Genomic DNA, 387 nt, shown 5'->3' on the forward strand with positions numbered 1-387 from the left:
GTAGGGGGACCCATAGAAATTCGCTCCTCTTTCTATCTTTCGCCTACCTTGTCATTTCCTTTCATTTATCACTTCCTTTCTACCTCCCTTTATATCTCCCTTTCTACCTCCCTCTATCTTTTTTTTCCCGATCTGCCACCCCTTCTCACTCCCAAATCTTCTTAAACTTCACTCCTCTCCCACTTTCAGCCCGACATCCGCACCCCCCCCTTCCTCCTTAAACTCCTTCACCTCTTTTGCTTCCTTACCCCTTCCCCCACCCCCCTATCTTCTCTGAGCCCCCTCTCCCTTCTGCCTCCCTTTCCTCTACCCCATCACGCTTCTTATGTAAGTCCCCTCAGCTTCCCCACTGTTTCCCCTACCTCATCTCCCTTTTTTCTTAAGCCC

Source organism: Penaeus monodon, chromosome 20 (genome assembly GCF_015228065.2).
Source record: "Penaeus monodon isolate SGIC_2016 chromosome 20, NSTDA_Pmon_1, whole genome shotgun sequence".
Taxonomy (NCBI): Eukaryota; Metazoa; Arthropoda; class Malacostraca; order Decapoda; family Penaeidae; genus Penaeus; species Penaeus monodon.